Source organism: Apium graveolens, chromosome 7 (assembly GCF_009905375.1).
Source record: "Apium graveolens cultivar Ventura chromosome 7, ASM990537v1, whole genome shotgun sequence".
Lineage (NCBI taxonomy): Eukaryota > Viridiplantae > Streptophyta > Magnoliopsida > Apiales > Apiaceae > Apium > Apium graveolens.
This window is the reverse complement of record NC_133653.1, coordinates 255,511,411-255,536,261: the sequence shown is the minus strand read 5'-3', so window position 1 is coordinate 255,536,261 and position 24,851 is coordinate 255,511,411.

Genomic DNA, 24,851 nt, shown 5'->3' with positions numbered 1-24,851 from the left:
TTACTGTAGATTTGACATAGGCTTTGGGCACTATTTTATGAGCCACTGGTGTCGAGGTTGATTGGCCACCTGATCCTCCACCCGAGGAGGCTGATCTTTTCGACGACCAGGTATGCCTGAAATCCTTATTATTGCCTTCAATGAGGACATTGAAAATTTTAAGTTTGGGGGTGATAATGTAAGGATTAGTAGTGTGTGTGTCCATATAGATTTATATAGATTCATATTGCATGTTTAGTTGTATTTCATTCATATTTTTGCATGATTTGTTCATTTATGACATATTTGTTTGTTTTTATATGATTTCATACAGTTGCATTTGCATGCATATTTAGCATGATCCCTTAAGATGAACTATGATATTTGATAAGTTGATGTTGATTTGAGTGCGGTGATGACGAATAGAGGGATGTTTAAGTCCTAATGAATTGAATTGCATGCTAGAAACAAATATTTTCACAAAGTCTTATAGGGTTGCTTTTGATCTATATCATGATCATACTTCTTTGTTGTTGAGATTTAATCACTTGGTTATATTTAGAATTTGTGATATTCTCGTAATGATGTAGAAACACTGATTTTTTTTATTTGGAGAAAAACTTGAATTTCATTGCTAGTTGTTGTAAGGCTAGGCGTCAAATGGCTAGTAGCCGACTCATATTTTTATGAGTAGTCTAGGGTTGAATGAGATGGAGCGAAACGCACTCATTCAGAAATTATTGAAAAAAAGAAAAAAGAAAAAGGAAAAAAAGAAAATAAGAAAAGAAAAGAAAGTATGTGTTTATGCATAATTGATCAAGAGTGAGCTCTTTAATACTCAAGTTATTAAGTTCTTAGGGGACTTTGTGCCTAGTGACCTAAGGCTTTTATAGTCGGGATTCCGCTAACCTAATGCTCGCTACATGGGTATTATTGTATAAGTCTTTTGGGACCTCATTCATTGCACGGTCAAATAAGCATCTTTGTCATGTGTTTAATAATAGTGTGAATCCTTGTATAACTCTAGTAGAAAGGAGGTGTTGTGAGTCATAATGCGTTTATTGTCTATTCTATTTATAAACTTTTGATTGTTTCGATGATAGATAAGTTATGGTTATTGATCTATTATCGAGAGATATATGTTAAGCATTCCACACACGCACATTTCTGGTTTGTGAGTTGGTTTGTGGGATTTATTCGAACTCTATTTTAAGTCATTGCATTCTTAGAGGCATTGGCTTATTCATTTGGTTATGGTTATTCTGAGGGGATCGATTGCATTCTCGTTTAGTTGCATTCACGTAGTTGCATTCATGCATTAGGTTTGTTTTATAGTTTTGAGTCTGTTTATGCTTGAGGACAAACATCGATTCAAGTTTGGGGGTGTGATAAGTGGATTTTATATCCACTTGGAACGCTTCATTACAAGCTTAAATTGGTGTTTTGGACTGAAGTTGTTGGTATTTTGATGTGTTTTTGTGTTATTACATCTCAGGTATCAGTTAAATGAAGAAAGGAGCTTTTAAAGAAAATATGATGAAAAGTGATCAGATTTGGAAGCCAAGACCATTGTCAAGTTGTATAGAATCTCGTTAGCTTCGCGTGGACAGTTGAATCGCCTAATTCTGACGAATAGAACTCAAGTTATGGGCAAAATAAGATTCATCAGAATTTTCCAGAAAGGCTACACACGGCCGCGTTAGAAGTGCACACGGCCGCGTCAGAACTGCACGCGACCGCTTGCTGACACGCGGCCGCCTCCGACCCGCATGCGACCGCCTGCTGATGCGCGTCTGATTTCGCTGAAAAAGCCTTTTTGAGTGGAATTTGATAATTTTAAGGTACAGGTCCACTAGGGGCTTATATATACTTAAAAAAGGGTTTTCATCATCCGGGAAGATTGAGAGATGAAGGAGAAGACCTAGAAGCACAAAAAAACTCCAAAAAAGAAGATCTTGTTTTCTACTTGTGATTCTTTGAAAATAGTTGTAACTTTGGATGCTCATTTTCATTCTTGTTGAACCTAGACCTTTTTTTATTCGTACTTTAATTATTATTCAGTTTATTAAGACCTTGTTTTATACCATGCTTTCATTGGAATCCATGGTGATGATGAGTTTAATTATGGGCTAATCGTTATCATGGTATTCTAGCGGATTTACTTATGGATTTCAATATTTAATTTATTTCGATATCTTGGTGTGTGGTGATTTATTGATATCCTAGTATTGGTTGTGCTTATTCATCTTATGTGCATAGCTAACATATAAGATATCGTGTTAATCTCTATTGAAGCGACAGTGAATATAGAGGTTTAGAACTTGCCATGCTAGCATAGGTTCATGTATTAGTTATGCATGATTCGTAAGTAATTTTAACCATTTTACTTGCCCTATGTAATCATGGTAGATAACTTGTGCATTAAACCATTATGTTTTTAATTCTTATAGACATATAAGGACTAAGCATAATTGGTGTCTATTCAACTTCTATCTCTTTTGTGGATGTTTGGTAGTAGGATATTCGTACAACGAAAGTTGGCATTTACTAGTTTCGTGTTATCTGATTAGTGTCATCACCATTACATGCTAAGGTTAAGAACAATAAGGCTATTGAATAAAGTATTTAATAAAGTTAGAATCCCATGTTTATCTCATATAATATACAACCTTCTTTACTCTCTTAGTTATAATTGTTAGTTTAATTCTTAATTATAAAAAACCCTAATTTGTTATTTGTCTTAGCATTGAGCGATAACCATACATTGTTGCATAGGTGCATAAATTGAACTTAACCTAGACCAGTCTCTGTGGGAACGAATCTGATTTATATCTTATACTACTTGCGAACGCGTATACTTGTGTGAATATTAGCATTTATTTTCGCCCTAACACTCTCCTTATGAGAGTTTGATTTATTTTAGTATGTACTGGTGTTCTTTATATATAAATCTCCCTGATTTTCATGGTTTTGGTTTAGTGACAGGTTTTCACGGGTTGTATTTACGGTTAAAAAATCCGATTTCAATTATTTTTTCTAAAAGTGTGTGTATGCATATATTTATAACAAAAGCCATATTCATATCTTTATTTTTTATAACAAAAGCCACTCGTTGTTTATACTTGCAAAATCGTTTGATCATGGAGTAGATTGGTGATTAATGTTGATTAATAATTCCTTTATCAAATTTTTTGTAACTGGAACTTGGATTTGGTGATTGTGTGGAGGGATTAATATAAATTGTATGAATATGATTTGAGTTTAGTAAGGTCATCGATGTTGGTGTGTGTTGATCATGGCGTTCATGTATGGTTAATGGTGATGATGCAATGGTTGTGGCAGTAATATTTTTATTTTGGTGGTGGTCTATATATATATACACTAAATTTATAATTCATATAAAATTATATTATTGATTTAGTGATTAATTCTTAGTTCTCATAATAAGAAAGTTCTTATTAGAGTAGGCCATATATATATTCATATTTATATACCGCAAAGTAAATATTAGATTAAAAAAATACTGATTCTAAGAATGCATTGATTAATTTTTTATCATAAAATGAAAATAGTTAGTGAATATTCCGCAGTTGATCATAGTCCTTTACGACTGAATATATTGTAATTTTATTAGTAAACAAACTTAGAACATAAATACAATATTATAAACATATAAGTTGGAAAAAAGAATTATAAAAATGGACATTACATAAAATATGAGACAAAATCGACTTTTAATAAGGGAAAAATAGTTTTATAAATCAGAAAACTTATTCTTATCCATGGATCATAAATCCCAATGTTACCGACCAAAGTTTTTATTAATTCATGTAAATCTATTCCACCTTTAATCCTCAAACCTTCAAAATAATTTATTGTTTGTACACTGCCTAATTTAAGATCAATATGAATTCTAAGAAAATCTAAAAATAGATAGCTGATTCTCATATTGAGTTTAAAATTAGTCAAGATCATGTAGGGTTGTTTTGGGTTTTATTTAATTGGGATTTAATTAGGAATTAATAGATCAAACAAATATATACTTCAAATTTAAGAACTCTTTAAAAATATGGCAATATTAGAAAGCTAATAAATTTTTAACAAAGTCATTGAAAATGGTAGATTTTACTCAAATTCTCGCGAACTCTGCCCTAATTTTAATACCCATAGAATCAAAAGCTAAGCTAAATCTCAGAAAATTAAAAATTATAATATTAATATTAGGTTAATTTCTTGAAATTTGTATATAATATTACAAAGTTATTTAATCTAAATTATTACTGAAACTTGTGATTAATGGGTTTATTATGACTTTTATAACTAATGTGCATTGTTAGTCGCTAAACACGCGCTAATATTACACGCAAGTATACGAGTTCGTAAGTAGTACACGCGCTACTTCTACCAAATCGGCGCGGCCCCGCGCTGTAACACCGCGGGCACGCCATGTTTCTGTGAAATCAGCGCGGCCGTGCGCTAGGACAGCGCGGGCGCACCAAGCTTCTGAAGTGAGCCCTGAATTTTTTTCTTTTTCTGATTTTTTGTGATTTTCTCCTTTCTTCTTACTTCCTCTACTTACTAATATACAACATACTTGGGTTGTCTCCCAAGAAGCGCTTCTTTTACATCGCTAGCTCGACATAGAATCTCGAGATCAAATGGACAATAGAACGACACTAACTACCTCACGGTTTTCTGTGTCACCATAGTAATGCTTCAATCTCTGACCATTTACCTTGAATGCCTGGCCCGGATCATTCTAAAAAATTTCCACCGCTCCATGTGGAAACACAGTTCTGACAATAAATGAACCTGACCATCTTGACTTCAACTTTTTAGGAAAAAGACTGAGACGAGAGTTGAACAAAAGAACTTGTTACCCCGGCATAAATGATTTGAGCACTAAACCCCGATCCTGCCACCTCTTAACTTTCTCCTTATACATTTTGTTGTTCTCATAAGCTTGAAGTCGAAACTCATCGAGTTCATTCAATTGAAGCATCCTCTTCTTTCCAGCCGCATCCAAGTCCAGATTCAACTTCTTCAAAGCCCAATATGCCTTATGCTCAAGCTCCACATGCAAATGACACCCCTTACCATAAACCAATTGAAACGGCGACATTCCCAATGGAGTCTTATATGCTGTTCTATAAGCCCAAACAACTTCATCAAGCTTCAAAGACCAATCTTTCCTTGATGGACATACAACCTTCTCTAAAATATGCTTGATCTCTCTGTTAAACACCTCAGCCTGACCATTTATCTGAGGATGATAAGCCGTAGCAATGCGATGATTTACATTATACCTTTTCATCATAGCAGTGAACTTGCGATTGCAAAAATACGACCCCTCATTACTGATTATGACTCTTGTAGTTCCAAACCTTGTGAATATCTGCTTGTGAAGAAAATTAAGCACCACTTTCGCATTGTTCGTTGGCAACGCCTTAACTTCAACCCATTTCGACAGATAATCAACTCCCAACAAGATATACTGATTGTTACAAGATAAGACAAACGGCCCCATGAAGTCAATTCCCCAAATATCAAAGACCTCAACCTCGAGAAGCACATTAAGAGGCATCTCATCCCTCTTAGACATATTATCCACACGTTGACATCAATCACATTTCAAAATGAACTGGTGAGCATCTTTAAACAATGTCGGCCAAAAGAAACTTGCTTGAAGAACACGAGCTGCTGTCTTTTCTCTACCATAATGTCCTCCATAAGCCGTTGCGTGGCAATCTCACAAGATTCCCCCCATTTTGATGTAAGGAATACATCTCCTGATGATTTGGTCAGCTCCTTGACGAAAAAGAAACGGCTCATCCCACATATACCACTTCACTTCAGGTAGAAATTTCATCCTTTGAGCATAAGATAAGTCAGGAGGCATGATATTACTCAAAAGGTAGTTCACAATGTCTGCGAACCACAGTTCTTCTTCTTGCACTCCAAACAGCTGCTCTTCGGGAAAAGATTCATTTATCAATGCCTTATCCAATGAAGTGGCATTAGGATTCTCTAAATGCGAGAGATGATCAGTGACTTGATTTTCAGTCCCCTTTCTATCCTTGATCTCTAGTTCAAATTCTCGAAGCAAAAGAACCCATATAATCAATCTAGGCTTCGAGTCCTTCTTTGTGACTAGATATCGAATTGCAGCGTGATAAGTGAAAACTGTCACCTTAGTCCCAAGTAGATAAGATCGAAATTTCTCAAAACTATAGAAAATAGCCAAAAGTTCTTTCTTCGTAGTAGTATAATTCAGTTGAACACCATTTAGGGTCTTACTAGCGTAGTAGACCACATGAAATATGTTGTTCTTCTTCTGCCCAAGAACTGCTCCAACTGCATTGTCACTTGCGTCGCACATCATCTCAAAAGTTTCTTTCCAATCAGGTGCAGTTATGACCGGTGCCGTGATTAAACTCTTCTTCAATGCTCAAAAGCTGCAAGGCACTCGTCATCAAACTTGAAAGGAATAATTTCTCTAGCAAACTGTACAATGGCTTTGAAATTTTTGAGAAGTCTTTGATGAAACGCCTGTAGAAACTTATATGACCAAGAAAACTGCAAATTCCATTAACAGAAATGGGCGGAGGAAGATTCTCAATGACCCCCACCTTGGCCTTGTCCACCTCTAGACCTTTACTAGAAACCTTTTGCCCGAGAATAATGCCCATAAGCACCATAAAGTGACATTTCTCCTAATTGAGAAACAGATTAGTCTCAACGCACCTCTTGAGAACGTGTCCAAGATTTTGCAAGCATTCATTAAAAGTATCGCCAAAGACTGAGAAGTCATCCATGAACACCTCCACATTCTGGCCAATCATATCAGAAAAGATGGCCATCATGCATCTCTGAAATGTGGTTGGTGTACCACACATGTGACAGCCTCAACCCCGGGGTCAGGGGCTGACATCACCAAAAATATGATAAATTATAACAAAAACTGTTAAATAAACATTATTATAATACACGACCCCAACCATGAGCCGAAACAGGTTCAAGTATTATTTAGGTTACAACACACACACTCACTAACTTATTCAAAACCATACACTCTCACTTATTACAGCAACTCATCAGACCTCAGGACCTGATACAAACTACCTCGGAGGAGCCGGTAACAGGTTGTATAAAACAATATAGGAACAGGTTGTATAAAACAATATAGGAACATATATTAAACTGATATACGAGAAATCTGTAAAACAGGTATAAACTGGATATCAAAGAGGATGAATTCTAGGGACAGCTGATCAGTCTATCCCACCACAAATTTCGTTCCGGAACTTAGAGACTAGCTAGCTCTCTGTCATGCTGGACTAAGCGGACTACCAGTGCGCGCATCCGACTTAGCCTCTTACACAACCATGCTGGGCCATTACCTAATAACGGACCTCTTACGCCAACTGACCATCCAATATCTGATTTATTTTTATCCAGTTTCCAAAACCATTTACACCCATCTCTTTTTAAACCATTACAACACACATTCTAAAAATTTCTTTTTAATTTTAATCACAATCTAGAGATAGGCATTTTCAGAAGTTACTTTTTCCCCAAAACATCAGTTAATAAAACATATTTAAATATGGGGAATACGTAACTTAAAACGTTCTGTTCCAGTACATAATTTAAATCAACAATTATTCATATATACTGAACTGTAAAAGATTAGTTCACGGGTACTTGCCTTGCGAAGTTTGCACTAACTTTAGCTTAACTCTAATTGACTTAAACTACCGGGTCCTTTGACTCGAACCTACGAAATCGAAACATCCTAGGTTAGACATCCGGGTATGCTTGACTTTTTCTCACTAACTAATTACCCATCGCTATAATTTTTCGACTCGCAAATATATTAATATCAATAACGTATACTCAATAATGGTGCACATAGCAATCAGAGTTTAATTTATAATAAACGAGGTATATGAACTCGATTTATAATTTAAGGTAATTTTTAGAAAAATTGGACAACGACTCCTCTGTTTAAAGGTCTACCCGTCGAAACATCAATCAACATCCAATCTCAATAAAAAATCAATTTGAATCGCCACATAACCAAATTTTAGTCCCGAATATTATTTATACAAATTTTATTTATTAAAATATTTAGGACTCAGAACAGGGTAATCACCGTCCACTGCGCGCTCGTAAAAATTTATTGAACGCGGCGGCAAAATTTATTGGTGCCCGAAAATATTCGGGTGTCCTAATAAATTTCACCGATTAATTAATTTCCCGCACAAAATATTTTATTTCACAAAATCTAGTCAAATAATTTCCTGCAAAAGAAATAATAATAATAAAAAAAATTTCAGAAACAATTGAATCGAGTAACAACAGCGACAACAGGATACTGAACACGCGCCTCACGCGCAGAAATGGAAAAAGGAACAGGACAGCCACAACAACCGGAAACAGGGTCAACGGCGGCAAAACACCAGCCACACACGCAACATACACACCACAGAAACACACAAACATACACGAGCATATGTATACACACACCATATATATATATACATAACCAACAAAATCAATCGGACCACCAAGCCTCACCAGAAATTAGGTGGTGGTGGCGGAGCAAAGAACGGCAACAAGAGACGGCACAAGAAATAGCCGAAGAAGAAGAACGAAGGAAGAACGAGAGAGACGAGAGGTGAGAGAGAATGGAGAGAGAGAGATGAGAAATAGAGAGATTGATATGAACCCAGGAGAAGAAACCAAATGCGAGAATTGTGCACAGGACACGTGCACAACAAAATGCCACCTGCCTTATTTGTATAACACGTGTCCCTTCCTGCTGCTCTGAATATTTACAATTTAACGAACCGATTTGAGGGTAAAATATGATGGATTTTAATCGCAGTGGAGACATGGTAAAACACTTTTACACATACAAAATCCAAATAAAAGCATATAAATCGTGGTAAAAACGTAGGGATCGATTACTAACCTTTAATATGTGATCCAAAAGCAACGTTCAGAGATCCTTAGCAGCTGCTCCTCAAACGTGAACCACTCCACCGATATCCACCAAGAAAACGACGTTAAGGAGGAGGAGGAGGTGGAGAGAATTTGTTTTTCTAAAACTTTTGGGTTTTTGGGTTTGAATAAAAATAGGGTCTATAAAAGTATATTTATAGGCAAAATTTTCAGCTGAAATTTTCCCATAAATATTATTATTATTATCCCATTTATTATTCTCATTAATAATTAAAACACCTTTTAATTATTAATCCTTTTTCTAAACACTTTAGAAATAATTCTCTCTCTTGATTTAATTTCCAAAAATTAAATCCTTAATTAATAATATTAAGAACTTTTCTTCATTAATTTATAATCAATTAAATCTCATTTAATCAATTATTAAATTTGCCAATTAATTATATATTTCATAAATAAATAATTATTAGCCATTATTAATTAATTCCTCCACCATTAAATCATTCTCTTTTTATGGTGTGACCCTGTAGGTTCAATATTAAGCCGGTAGTAGAAATAAATAATAATAAAACTATTTTATCATTATTTATATAAATTCTCTAATTTATTAAATATGACTAATTAATTAATCACATTTATTCTACATCGTGAGGGATACTTCTCAGCATATCGCGACTATCCGGATAATATGAATTCACTGCTTAGAATACCAAGAACCTATTCAGTGAATAGTTACCGTACAATAAACTCCTTCTACCCTACAATGTCCCGATTAAATACAAGGCATGGATCTCGTGTCAAGCCTATCTAATTTAATCACTTGCTTACCATTTACTATGCGTAGTTCTATGCAAATTAGAAACTCCTTTCTAATTTCATTCACTCTGGCCAGAGATTCCTGAACTAGCATAAGTGGATCAGCCTTGAACATTCGCTTCCTTCACTGGAAGGGGTAGATCTTATATTGATCATACACTATCTTCGTGTACAAATTCCTATACCCAGTAGAGCCCTAATAATTGTCCCTGGAGACTAAGAACTAAACCAAAGCATAGTTCAGTGTACACAAGATGACTATGATGACCTCAAGTCTAAGGATACTTGTACAACTATCACTATGTGAACAACTGCTGACACGTGAGTGAACTCCATCAGTTGTTCAGCTGTGCGAGTCATGTTCAGTGAACTTATTCTATAATAAGCACCTACATACTAGCTATAGTGTCACCACACAAATGTCTATGAGAACAGACATCCTTCATAATGAAGCAAGCATAGTATGTACCGATCTTTGCGGATTATTAATTACCAATTAGTAATCCTATGATCAGGAACTATTTAAGTTTAGAGTTATCATCTTTTAGGTCTCACTATTATGATCTCATCATAATCCATAAAAAGCTTTACTCTAAACTATGGTATATCTTATTTAAACACTTAAATAGATAGAGCCCGTAATAAAAACAAAACAAGTCTTTTATTAATATCAATGAAATCAAAACAGATTACATAAAAAGTTATTCCTAAATCCTAATACATGATTGGACTTAGGACATATTCCTTTCAAAATAAACCCGAAAATTTATCGAAATAGTTTTAAAATGTCACAAATAATTTGAAGTTATTAAAAATGAATTTTTCGTAAATATTAAATAAATTTTTGTACAAAACTTATACCCGCGTTTTATCGATTAAACGAAACAAAGCGCAGGTGAAATTAATCTCGAAAATTACCAAAATAATTTTAAAATTCCCAGAATATTATGAACTTAATAAAATACGAGTTTCATGATTTTTGAAGAATCCTGGAATTAAATATGGATTTTACCATTTAAATAAGTTCAGAAAATCATTGAAGAATAAATAAATGACAGAATGTTGATTTGTAAATTTTGTAAAATCCCTAAAATAATTAGCAAGGTTATAAAATCATAAAACAATTTTTAGAGACCACCCCGAATAATTTCGGAAATTAAAATTGTCAAAAAAATCATTTTCAAAAGAAAATAAATTAAACCAAAATAACGCTGTGCACCAGCTAATTGTAAAACACACTACAAAATCCCACAATCACATATAAATGATAATAAATAAACACAGATATCATGAGTGATATAAACTTCTTTATTAATTAACTACACAATAATTACATATTTAAATATTACAGAAATATACGAGTCATTATATCCTTCCCCCCTTAAAAAGATTCTGCCCTCAGAATCTTTACTAGTTAAATACGTGAGGATATTTGTCAAGCATATCTGATTCTAGTTCCCAGGTAGACTCTTCTACCCTAGGGTTTCTCCAAAGTACTTTAACTATAGAAATAGATTTATTTCTAAGTACACGTTCCTTACGATCTAATATTTGGATTGGCTGCTCCACATAGGATAAATCCGATTAAAGTTCGATCGGTTCATATTCAATAACTTGATTCGAGGCAGGAATATACGGCTTCACCATTGACACATGAAATACATTATAGATATGTTGCCATTGCGGGGGTAACGCTATCTCGTATGCCACTTTTCCTATTTGCTTCAAAACTTCAAATGGTCCTATATATCTCGGACTCAGTTTACCCTTCTGACCGAATCGAACCAATCCTTTCCATGGTGAAACTTTTAGTAATACCAATGATCCTATCTCAAATCTTATGTCTTTTTGATGCAAATCTGCATTCTTTTTCTGTCTATTATGCGCGGCTTCCAATCTTTTCCAAATTAACACCACTGCTTCTTTCCTCTGCTGCACTAATTCAGGTCCTAACACTTTCTTTTCTCCTATCTCATCCCAATACAGAGGTGATCTACACTTTCGCCAATATAAAGCTTCATAGGGTGGCATTCTAATGCTGGCATGGTAACTATTATTATAGGAAAATTCTATTAATGGTAAATGGTCGTCCCAACTTCCCTTGAAATCCAAAGCACATACCCTTAACATATCTTCGATCGTCTGAATCGTTCTCTCACTTTGGCCATCAGTTTGAGGATGATAAGCGGTGCTCATATTTAATTTAATTCCTAAACACTCTTGAAATTTTATCCAAAATCTTGAATTAAATCTTGGATCTCGATCTGATACTATAGACACAGGTACCCCATGCTTGGAAACTATCTCATCTAAATATATTTTAACTAGCTTTTCCAGAGAATACTTTTCATTAATTGGGAGGAAATGCGCTGATTTGGTCAATCTATCAATAATTACCCAAATGGCATCGTGATTCGATCTTGTCCTCGGCAAGCCTACCACAAAGTCCATTGCAATTTCTTTCCACTTCCACTGTGGAATTTCTAGAGGTTGCAACAATCCACTGGATCTTTGGTGCTCTGCTTTTACTCTCTGACACACGTGACACTTGCTAACCCACTCCGCAATCTCTTCCTTCATTCCTGGCCACCATAAGTGTTTCTTTAAATCTTGGTACATCTTCGTGCTACCAGGGTGAATAGAAAACCTAGAATTGTGCGCTTCATGCAATATTTCATTCTTTAGTTCTGCTACGTTAGGAACCCAGATACGAGAGGAAAACTTGTATAGACCGCGATTATCTTTTTGAGTACATAATTCTTCTCCTGTCAGATCTTCCAATTCTCGTTCCATAACTCCTTCTTGACATCTTTTAATCTTTTCCATTAACGTTGGCTGGAAAGTAATCTCATATAACGATTCCCGGTTTTCACCTGATACTCGAATTTCGATTTCCATCTTTTCCAAGTCCTGTGCTAATTCATTCGCGATACGGGCCATGTTTAATTTTTCTTTTCTACTAAGGGCATCAGCTACCACATTAGCCTTACCTGGGTGATAGTTAATTGAACAGTCATAGTCCTTAATCAACTCCAACCATCTCCTTTGTCTCATGTTTAAGTCCTTTTGGGTGAATATATACTTTAAGCTTTTATGATCCGTGTAGATATCACACTTCTCTCCGTACAAGTAATGACGCCATAACTTCAAAGCAAAACTATAGCCGCCAACTCAAGATCATGAACTGGGTATTTATGCTCGTGGGGCTTTAACTGCCTAGACGCATACGCAATAACCTTATCATGTTGCATTAACACACAACCTAATCCTTTAAGAGAAGTATCACTGTAAATCATGAAATTCCCGGTTTCATCTGGTAATGCTAACACTGGTGCTGTCACTAGTCTTTTCTTTAGCTCTTGAAAGCTTTCCTCACATTTCTCCGTCCAAACAAATCTCTCATTTTTCCGGGTCAGCTTGGTCAACGGGGTTGCAATCTTGGCAAAGTCCTTCACAAATCTTCGGTAGTAGCCTGCTAATCCAAGAAAACTTCTAATTTCCGTCGGGGTCTTCGACTGCTCCCATCTGGATACTGCTTCAATCTTTGCAGGGTCTACCTTAATACCATCTTTACCAACTATATGACCTAAAAACTGAACTTCCTCCAACCAAAATTCACACTTTGAGAACTTAGCATATAATTGTTTTTCTCTCAACCTTTGTAATGCAATCCTTAGATGTCTGGCATGGTCGTCTTTGGTCTTTGAATAGATGAGGATGTCATCAATAAATACAATAACAAATTTATCCAAGTACTCATTGTACACCCGGTTCATTAAATCCATAAAAGCTGTTGGCGCATTAGTCAACCCAAATGACATCACTAGAAACTCGTAATGACCATATCTAGTTCGAAAAGCAGTCTTTGGTATATCTTCAGGCTTGATCTTCAACTGATGATAGCCCGATCTTAAGTCGATCTTGGAAAAACAACATGCTCCCTTCAGTTGATCAAATAAATCATCAATCCTGGGTAGGGGGTACTTATTCTTGATGGTTAACTTATTCAATTCTCGGTAATCGATACACAATCTCATGCTTCCATCTTTCTTTTTCACAAACAATACTGGCGCACCCCACGGGGATACACTTGGTCTGATTACCCCTTTATCCAAAAGTTCCTGAAGTTGTTTAGCTAGTTCTTTCATTTCTACTGGGGCCATATGGTAAGGTGCCTTTGAAACTGGTTCTGCTCCCGGAATCAAATCAATTGAAAACTCAATCTCCCGATCTGGTGGTAATCCTGGTAACTCGTTTGGAAACACATCTGGAAATTCATTAACTACCGAAATCTTCTCCAATTCAGGTATTCTCTTCTCCGTGTCCATAATATGGGCTAAGTATGCTTCATAACCTTGTCTCAATAACTTCTTCGCTTTCAAGATAGAAAGAAATTGCTTGCCCTGTTTTTGTCCTTGATAAACCATCCTTTTATTGTCTTTTGAGTATAACAAAACTTTCTTTTTCTTACAATCAATATTTTCCTTATGCCGAGACAACCAATCCATTCCTAAAATTATATCAAACTCTCCTAACTGAAAAGGTATTAGATCCACCAAAAAGAAATGCCCGCAAATTTCTATTTGACATCTAGGGCAAAACTGGTTTACTCAGACTTTATCCTGATTAGCTACCTTTATCGATAAGGGTTCATCTAAATTTTCTAACATCAAATTCATTTTACTTACACATTCTCTAGATATAAAGGACTTAGACGCTCCCGAATCAAATAAAACCTTAACATGTACTGAATTTAGAGAAAGCGTACCTGCAACCACATCTGAATCTTGAGCATTAGATTTCTTGGTCATTTTAAAGGTTCTGGCTCTCGCTGTACTAGTTGCTGGTCCTTGAGATTCATTACCTCCTACATTACTCTAAGTAGCCGTCTTGCAGTTTCTGGAGATGTGCCCAACCTTACCACACCTGAAGCAAGTGACTCCGACATTTCCTGGGTTACATTCTGACGTGTAATGACCCTTTTTATCGCATTTAAAACACTGGACATCCTTCCGACACAGACCACTATACTTTTTACCACACAACTTACAATCCACAACTGGTCTGGTTGACTGAACTGGGGCGGAGGCAACTGAAGTGACACCTGAATTTGTTTGAGCCATACCTTGCCTTCTAAATCTCCGATTCTTATTCCGGCCAAACTTCCTTGGGAACTTCTGACTGGACTCTTCCTGGTCTGCATTAGCTGTACCACTTTTAAACTTTCTTTTCCGATCACCCCTTTCCTTGGAGGCCAACTTCTGATCACTCTCTATCACCAGGGCGGCTTGAACTACAGAGGTATACGTCTTAAGTTGCAAGGCTACCACTCCGCTACGAATTTCTGGCTTTAGTCCTTGCTAAAATGTCCTAGCTTTCTGAATCTCAGTGTTTACATATCCAGGGGCTAATCGAGCCAACTCCGTAAACTTGGCCTCATACTCAGCCACGCTCCTTTCTCCCTGCTTCAATTCCAAAAACTCTACTTCCAACTGACTCTGCAAACAATCTGGAAAATACTTTTCTAGGAACAACTCCGTGAATCTAGCCCAAGAAACAGGGCCTTCTCCTTCTAAGGCACACGTAGATTCCCACCAAAAACTTGCTTCACCTTTCAGAAAATAACTGGCATAATCTGATTTAGAATCATTACTCACCTGAGTAAGGGTGAAGGCTTTCTCCATTTCTTTAGGCCAAGTTCTAGCAGCAATCGGGTCTACCTCACCCTTAAACTCTGGGGGTTTAACTGACTGAAAAGACTTGAAACTAACAGTCTGATTCGGTTCTCTTGGCTGGGGTGGATGTTGAAACTGTAACTGTTGTTGGATTTGTTGATGTTGTTGTTGTATAAATTGTTGTTGTTGTAGAAATTGCTATTGTTGCTGCTGGAATTGTTCTTGCTGCTGAGCCATCTGATTAGACTGTTGGCGCAGCAAATCTAGTAATCCATCCATGACTGGGCCCCCTTCAGAGTTCCTACTAGAGGAATTGGACGGGAAATTTATCTTGGGAGGCATTCTCCTGAAACACAACAAAAAGGTTTTATATGAAAATTGTGCCCCCGGGTAGCAACAATTTTATGCATCAGGAGAATGCAGTCACAATTAAATATTCCCTTCCCTGTTTATTTGGGGTCCATCCATGATGCATAACCAAATTTAACAATCCAGAAACAATTACAATAATAACAATACGAGCAATAATAAAAGTGCAATAAAATAAAATTGACAACCGTAACATCAGAAAATAGTAGTACAACAACAGTACAAATCCCTCTAACAACTATAGTACAACAATCATAGCATACTAAGTACACAACAAAATTGGCTATCATAGCAGCCTCGCCCAATACAAGCTACAATACAAAGGAAACCTACATAAGAAAAGCATCTACAGAACTCCTGCAACTAACTCCGGGCTCTATATCTCACTGTAGCAAGTCTAATCTAGCCACTGCCACTGCCACCAATGGATCCTAACTCAAATACCAACCAGTTCACAAGATCCTGGTACTGAACAGCTCTAAACTCGGAGCTAATGAAACGGTCAATGGTCCGAGCTCTCTCTACTGCAGCCTGAGTTAAGGATCGAACTCTCTCCGCACATCTGAGGAAGGGGCAGGAATACCCTGGAAAGGCTCGACCGGAATCTGGTCAAGCTGAGCTGCTAACCCTGGGCTCTGCTCTCTAATCAAAGACTGGTTCAACGCTCGGTGAACATGGTAAGGGATCGGGGAGGATGTACCTGAAGGAACAGAGGGAGGAACAGGTGGTCTCGAGGTGGAGGAACTAGGACCACACCCTGGAGGGAAATCCCTAACAGCCGACACTGACCTTCGTATCCAGCGAGGACGGATACTAGGTCCTGACACACCTCCTGGTACAACTGGAGGAACAGGTGGAGGAGGCATGGAAGTCTCCTCGGCTACAAGATCCAAAGTCCGCTCAGAATCTGAATCATCTGAGTCTGACGGGTTTCCCCGAGAAGGAGAACTGGAGATCACTATAGGCCACTGTCAATCAAAACAATATACAGGAAAGACAGAACAAGGTGAGGGCAAGTCTATTAAAATATTAATAGATGCCAGGGTAACGCCGTTGGAACCCTCGACTTACACTTAAGGTTGCTCCTCGACATGAGTTGCTGACTCACACTATATGACAGACTTCCTACACCTTACTAACTCATTTCTTAACCTAAATTAGGGACTTGAACCTGTGGCTCTGATACCAACTGTGACGGCCTCAACCCCGGGGTCAGGGGCTGACGTCACCAAAAATATGATAAATTATAACAAAAACTGCTAAATAAACATTATTATAATACACGACCCCAACCAGGAGCCGAAACAGGTTCAAGTATTATTTAGGTTACAACACACACACTAACTTATTCAAAACCATACACTCTCACTTATTACAGCAACTCATCAGACCTCAGGGCCTGATACAAACTACCTCGGAAGAGTCGGGACCGGAGGCTGACACTCTACGCTAACCTGGTCTTCTAGATATCTGCAATAAATAAATACAAAACCAGCTGCAAGGGTGAGCAATCTATTGCTCAACAGTACCTCTATATGAATAACCAGTAACAGGTTGTATAAAATAATATAGGAACCTATATTAAATTGATATACGACAAATCTTTAAAACAGGTATAAACTGGATATCAAAACTAGCATGCTTTGCAAAATAACATCATCTGTAGTGTGCTGTGTCAAAATACAAGAGTTCAATTTTAGCATGCTATTTCCTTTCCAAAACCACTGTCCATTGCTGGACCAATAATTCACCGGTCCCGTTACGGGGACTAAAACTATTCCAACTATATCAGATATATAAAAGAGGATGAATTCTAGGGACAACTGATCAGTCTATCCCACCACAAATTTCATTCCGGAACTCAGAGACTAGTTAGGTCTCTGTCATGCTGGACTAAGCGGACTACCAGTGCGCACATCCGACTTAGCCTCTTACGCAACCATGCTGGACCGTTACCTAATAACGGACCTCTTACGCCAACTGACCATCCAATATCTGATTTATTTTTATCCAGTTTCCAAAACCATTTACACCTATCTCTTTTTAAACCATTACAACACACATTCTAAAAATTTCTTTTTAATTTTAATCACAATCTAGAGATAGGCATTTTCAGAAGTTACTTTTTCCCCAAAACATCAGTTAATAAAACATATTTAAATATGGGGAATACGTAACTTAAAACGTTCTGTTCCAGTATGTAATTTAAATCAACAACTATTCATATATACTGAACTGTAAAAGATTAGTTCAGGGGTACTTGCCTTGCGAAGCTTTGCACTAACTTTAGCTTAACTCTAATTGACTTGAACTACCGGGTCCTTTGACTCGAACATACGAAATCGAAACATCATAGGTTAGACATCCGAGTATGCGTGACTTTTTCTCACTAACTAATTACCCATCGCTATAATTTTTTGACTCGCAAATATATTAATATCAATAACGTATACTCAATAATGGTGCACATAGCAATCAGAGTTTAATTTATAATAAACGAGGTATATGAACTCAATTTATAATTTAAGGTAATTTTTAGAAAAATTGGACAGCGACTCCTCTGTTTAAAGGTCTACCCGTCGAAATATTAATCGACGTCCAATCTCAACAAAAAATCAATTTGAATCGCCATATAACCAAATTTTAGTCCCGAATATAATTTATACAAATTTTATTTATTAAAATATTTAGGACTCAGAACAGGGTCATCACCGTCCACTGCGCGCTTGTAAAAATTCATCGCACGCGGCGGCAAAATTTATTGGTACCCGAAAATATCCGGGTGTCCTAATAAATTTCACCGATTAATTAATTTCCCGCACAAAATATTTTATTTCACAAAATCTAGTCAAATAATTTCCTGTAAAAGAAATAATAATAATAAAAAAATTTTCAGAAATAATTGAATCGAGTAACAACAGTGACAACAGGATACTGAACACGCGCCTCACGCGCAGAAATGGAAAAAGGAACAGGACAGCCACAACAACCGGAAACAGGGTCAACGGCGGCAAAACACCGGCCACACACGCAACACACACACCACAGAATCACACACACACACGAGCATATGTATACACACACTATATATATATACATAACCAACAGAATCAATCGGACCATCAAGCCTCACCGGAAATTAGGCGGTGGTGGCGGAGCAAACAACGACAACAAGAGATGGCACAAGAAAGAGCCGAAGAAGAAGAACGAAGGAAGAACGAGAGAGATGAGAGGTGAGAGAGAACAGAGAGAGATAGAGGAGAAATAGAGAGATTGATATGAACCCAGGAGAAGAAACCAAAGGCGAAAATTGTGCACAGGACACGTGCACAACAAAATGCCACCTGCCTTATTTGTATAACACGTGTCCCTTCCTGCTGCTCTGAATATTTACAATTTAACGAACCGATTTGAGGGTAAAATAAACCCGGAAATTTATCGAAATAGTTTTAAAATGTCACAAATAATTTGAAGTTATTAAAAATGAATTTTTCGTAAATATTAAATAAATTTTGTTACAAAACTTATACCCGCGTTTTAACGATTAAACGAAACAAAGCGCAGGTGAAATTAATCTCGAAAATTACCAAAATAATTTTAAAATTCCCAGAATATTATGAACTTAATAAAATACAAGTTTCATGATTTTTGAAGAATCCTGGAATTAAATATGGATTTTACCATTTAAATGAGTTCAGAAAATCATTGAAGAATAAATAAATGACAGAATGTTGATTTGTAAATTTTGTAAAATCCCTAAAATAACTAGAAAGGTTATAAAATCATAAAACAATTTTTAGAGACAACGCCGAATAATTTCAGAAATTAAAATTGTCATAAAAATCATTTTTAAAAGAAAATAAATGAAACCAAAATAACGCTGTGCACCAGCTAATTATGAAACACAATACAAAATCCCACAATCACATATAAACGATAATAAATAAACACAGAGTTCATGAGTGATATAAACTTCTTTATTAATTAACTACATAATAATTACATATTTAAATATTACAGAAATATACGAGTCGTTATAACACATACCAAAAGATATTCGTCTGAAGGTGAAAGTACCGAATGGACAAGTGAAGGTAGTTTTCTCCTGATCTTCTGGAGTGATAAAAATCTGATTGTAACCTGAATAACCATCCAGAAGACAATAGTACTCATGACCGGCCAACCTATCAAACATCTGATCAATGAAGGGAAAAGGGAAGTGATCCTTTCTAGTGGCTTTGTTCAGCTTTCTGTAGTCCATGCAAACTCTCCACCCCGTGACTGTTCTAGTAGGAATGAGCTCATTCTTCTCATTTGCTACCACAATAATGTTGGGTTTCGAGCACATAAACGCAACGAAAACAGTAATTAGAAACGTAAAAAATCAGAATTTTCGAAACCCACCGCAGGATCCATGCACAAAACATATATTTAATTCATTGATCAGATTATTTACCTTAAGAAGCTTTACCAATTGGTTGAGTAATGGAGATCCAAAGGTTGTTCAATCACCACATATCCCGCTCGCGACCTACGCTCTATCGGTATCCACACGAATGCTTGAACTCAGGGATTGGATGTGTACTAGCACAACCCGTTTCTTCTTGCTCTCTCCATCTTCTCTTTTGGTGGCTAGGATTTTAATAAAAGTCTTGCACACAAAATCAGCTATACAAGAGATATTATATAGAGAGTAGAAAAACGAATTATAACTCTTAACTAATTAGGAGTTATTATTAATTCGAAATTTCTATTTGTATTATAATTAAGTCTCACTTAATTATTTAACAAATAAATTTCATAATTAATATTGGTAAATTTGAATATCATTATTTATCTAATTAATTAAGTCAAACTTAATTAATATTATAAATAATTTAAATTACTTTAATTTAATTTAAATCCAATTTAAATTAAATAATCCTTCAAGCATTCTTTGTGTGTGACCCTATAGGTTATTATTACATTGGCAACAAATTTTAAATCTAATTTAAAATCATAAACAATGAGCGGCATCTAGTAATACATCATTGTTACCCAAGTAATAATAATTAAATTGGTGATCGATTAAACCTTTCGTGAATAATGTACAATGTAATATAATCTCTTTAACCACATATTATAGATTAAACTCACTACAACAAAATATGCCATTTACAACGACCAACTTACGACGGAAAAAAATGCGCGCCCAACTTACGATGAAAAAAAGTAAAACATCGTAATTATTTATGACGAAACCCAAAACCGTCGTAAATTTAGTATTTTATTAATAAAATTTTGCACGACACGATTAAAGAAAAATGAAAATTATTTGAAGTTGTGACGATTTAAACATTTCATCGTAAGTTAAGTATTTTTTCCCAATTTACGACGGAAATTAAAATTCGTCGTAAGTTATCAAAGAAGGAAATTTAACTTTTTCCCCAAAATTTTGGCGGTAAATTTGACTTTTCTGAATTTTTTTGCAGATAATAATTTATGACAGATTCCGTCGTAAATTAGCACATGATTTTTTGATAAATTTCAATTTTAAAAAAATATTATTTCATGATCCAGCCATATAAATGTTGCATTTATTTCCAATCATTCAAAAATGTTTTTAAAATAATTGAAACATCAATTCATGATTGAATACTAGTTAGATATACTAGTCAAACATCAGTTTGACTGTTAAAATGACAAACCAGATAAAATTATTTTGATATGAAATTTTGATTAGATATATATATATATATATATATATATATATATATGGTGACATCCACATGGTTGGATCGTTGAAAAATATTTTTAAAATAATCGAAATAATAATTCAGGATAAAACACTACTTAGATGTACTAGTCAAACTGATGTTTGACTATTAAAATGACAAACCACGTAAAATTGTTTTTATATGAGATTTTGGTTATATCACTAATATATATATCTGTTCACATCCATACGGTTGGATCGTTGAGAAATATTTTTAAAATAATGGAAACACAAATTCAGGATTAAACACTAGTTAGATATACTAGTCAAACTGATGTTTGATTATTAAAATGGCAAACCAAGTAAACTTATTTTGATATAAAATTTTGGTTATATCACTAATATATATATATATATATATATATATATATATATATATCTGTTGACATCCATATGGTTCGGTCGTTGAGAAATATTTTTAAAATAATAGAAACACAAATTCAGGAGTAAACACTAGTTAGCTGTACTGGTCAAACTCATGCTTGACTGTTAAAATGGCATACCAAATAAAATTATTTTGATATGAAATTTTGGTTATATCACTAATATATATATTTTTTGACATCCATACGGTTGGATCATTGAGAAATATTTTTAAAATAATCGAAACACCAATTCAGAAGTAAACACTTGTTAGTTGTACTAGTCAAACTCATTCTTGACTGTTAAAATGGCAAACCAAATAAAATTATTTTGATATGAAATTTTGGTTATATCACTAATATATATATCTATTGACATCCATAAGGTTGGATCGTTGAGAAATATTTGTAAAATAATCGAAACACCAATTCATGATTAAACATTAGTTAGCTGTACTAGTCAAACTCATACTTGATTGTTAAAATGGAAAACCAAATAAAATTTCTTTGATATGAGATTTTGGTTATATCACTAATATATATATCTGTTCACATCCATATGGTTGGATCGTTGAGAAATATTTTTAAAATAATGGAAACACAAATTCACGAGTAAACACTAGTTAACTGTACTAGTCAAACTCATGCTTGACTGTTAAAATGGAAAACCAAATAAAATTATTTTGATATGAAATTTTGGTTATATCACTATTATATATATCTATTGACATCCATATGGTTGGATCGTCGAAAAATATTTTAAAAAAAATCGAAACACCAATTCAAAATTCAACACTAGTTAGGTGTACTAGTCAAACTCATGCTTGACTGTTAAAATGGTAAACCAAATAAAATTATTTTGATATGAAATTTTGGTTATATCACTAATATATATATCTATTGACATCCATATGGTTGGATCGTTGAGAAATATTTGTAAAATAATCGAAACACCAATTCATGATTAAACACTAGTTAGCTGTACTAGTCAAACTCATGCTTGACTGTTAAAATGGAAAACCAAATAAAATTATTTTGATATGAAATTTTGGTTATATCACTATTATATATATCTATCGACATCCATACGATTGGATCATCGAAAAATATTTTTAAAATAATCGAAACATCAATTCAAGATTCAACATTAGTTAGGTGTACTAGTCCAACTGATGCTTGACTGTTAAAATGGCAAATCAAATAAAATTATTTTGATATGAAATTTTGGTTATATCACTAATATATATATTTATTGACTTACAATTGGATCGTTGAAAAATATTTTTAAAAAAGTCGAAACACCAATTCAAGAATAAACACTAGTTAGTTGTACTAGTCAAACTGAAATTTGACTGTTAAAATGACAAACCAAATAAAATTATTTAGATATGAAACTTTGGTTATATCACTAATATATATATATATCTATTAATATCCATAAGGTTGGATCCTTGAAACTAATAATAAAGTTGTTCTTAAACTAATATTTATTAAACTATAATTATATAATGGTAAAATTGATAAATAACATGATTTTATAGAGAAAATTATCATTTTTAATATATTACTTAGTCAATCGGAACTATAAACAAAATCTAGCAGGTTCAGTTGTATATAATTTAATTATATTATGAAGTAACTTAATTTTGTTATAATTTAATTATATTATGAAGTAACTTAAATTTACTAATGTTAAATCAACGCCCAGCCCAATAAAAAACCCTAGCAATTTAGGGTCTTAGTATAAATTCATCCCAACCACACAATGAAAACATACAGGCTTAAAGCCACCTCCCCGCCTCACAACCTACATCTCTCAAACACCTCTCTTCACTCACATATCTAAACACTAGCCCCCTCCTCTCAGGTCGTGTCTTGGCTATTTAATCAGGAGCTCGCGGCGCTACTACTCAAAAATGAAACTCAGTTTCCGTCAACAAGAAGATTCCAGAAGAAGTGGCAATCATCCCATCCATGCTTTCTCGACAAAAAAATCTCCCGGTGGTTGCAAAATAATGAATGAGAATTCTATGTTTTATTTTATTTATGAAGTATGCGATTAGTAGATGTTTGTTTTGCGATTGATTTATGTTTATTTTAGGATTTGGGACTTAGTTGCTTTAGCCGGAGGTTGTGGAGTTTTTAGGTGTTGTTCAGGTGTTTTCCGATGTATTTTCCAGTGAAGGAGAGCAGCGGTTTTAGTTACTTAGAATGAAACAACCCGTCTGTATATTTGAGTTTGTACCAACTATTGGGCCTTGTATTTTGTGACGGCCCAAGTTATATTATCTTCTCCCTAACTGACCCAAGTAGTAGTTTTGATTGAGAATTTTACAGTTGATATATAATTTCTTGTCTGTTTTTTTATTTGGATGCTTTCGTTTTTAAAATATTTATTTCAACAATTTGATCGCAATCGTGCAAATCCGGACGAAGTTTTTTTTTAAACCGGTGTTTGTTAATTCGTATGGATGAGGTCGCATTTAATATCTTATATTTGACAAGATACGGTTGAGTTTAATAATTTGGCGCGATTTTTAAAATATTTCAGAAATTTTAATTATTTGGGGGGATTTTCAAATATTAATAATTTGGCGGATTTTTAAAAATATTTCAGAAATTTTAATTATTTAAGGGGATTTTCAAAATTTAATAATTTTAATATTTCAAATTTTAATTATTGATCTGGAAATTTTAATTAACATACGACGATATTTTCCGTCGTAAGTAGATTTATTATTTTATTGAGTATGTGGGCCCCTTCTTCCTAACTTACGACACAATTTTATCTTGTGACGAAAAAACGAACTTACTACTCGACCAAAAACGACGATTTTTTTCCGTCGTAAATGGCTCAATTACAACGATTTCAGTTCAAAAAAACTGTCGTAAATGACCAGATTTGTTGTAGTGACTAGAAGCATGTAA